This window comes from Suncus etruscus, chromosome X (genome assembly GCF_024139225.1).
Source record: "Suncus etruscus isolate mSunEtr1 chromosome X, mSunEtr1.pri.cur, whole genome shotgun sequence".
Classification (NCBI taxonomy): domain Eukaryota; kingdom Metazoa; phylum Chordata; class Mammalia; order Eulipotyphla; family Soricidae; genus Suncus; species Suncus etruscus.
In genome coordinates, this window is record NC_064868.1 from 82,588,885 (window position 1) to 82,590,073 (window position 1,189).

A 1,189-nucleotide genomic window follows, 5' to 3' on the forward strand; every position below is an offset into this window, starting at 1 on the left:
CTGCAAATAATATAGGTGTAAGGAATTGATTTTTGTATTGTATTTTTGTGTTCCTAGGGTATATTCCTAGGAGTTGTGTAGGTGGATCATATGGGAGCTAGATTTTCAGTTTTTGGAGGAATCTCCATATCACTTTCCATAAAGGTTGAACTAGACGGCATTCCCACCAGCAGTGGATAAGAGTTCCTTTCTCTCCACATCCCCGCCAGCACCGATTGTTCTCATTTTTTGTGATGTGTACCAATCTCTGTGGTGTGAGGTGGTACCTCATAATTGTTTTGATTTGCATCTTCCTGATGATTAGTGATGTGGAGCATTTTTTCATGTGTCTTTTGGCCATTTGTATTTCTTCTTTGTCAAAGTGTCTGTCCATTTCTTCTTCCCATTTTTTGATGGGATTAGATTTTTTTTCTCGTAAAGTTCTGTCAGTGCCTTGTATATTTTGGAGATTAGCCTCTTATCTGATGGGTATTGGGTGAATAGTTTCTCCCACTCAGTGGGTGGCTCTTGTATCCTGGGTGCTATTTCCTTTGAGGTACAGAAGCTTCTCAGCTTAATATATTCCCATCTGTTTATCTCTGCTTTCACTTGCTTGGAGAGTGCAGTTTCCTCCTTGAAGATGCCTGTAGTCTCAATGTCCTGGAGTGTTTTGCCTACGTGTTGTTCTATATATCTTATGTTTCGGGTCTGATATTGAGGTTTTTTATCCATTTGGATTTTATCTTCATACATGAGGTTAACTGGGGGTCTAAGTTCATTTTTTTGCAAGTGCCTAGCCAGTTATGCCAACACCACTTGTTGAAGAGGCGTTCCCTGCTCCCTTTAGGGTTTCCTGCTCCTTTATCAAAAATTAGGTGATTGTATGTCTGGGGAACATTTTCTGAGTATTCAAGTCTATTCCACTGATCTGAGGGCCTGTCTTTATTCCAATACCATGCTGTTTTGATAATTATCGCTTTGTAGTAAAGTTTAAAGTGGGGAAAGTAATTCCTCCCATATTCTTTTTCCCAATGATTGCTTTAGCTATTCTAGGGTGTTTATTGTTCCAAATGAATTTCAAAAGTGTCTGATCCACTTCTTTGAAGAGTGTCATGGTTATCTTTAGAGGGATCACATTAAATCTGTACAATGCTTTGGGGAGTATTGCCATTTTGATGATGTTAATCCTGCCAATCCATGAGCAGGGTAT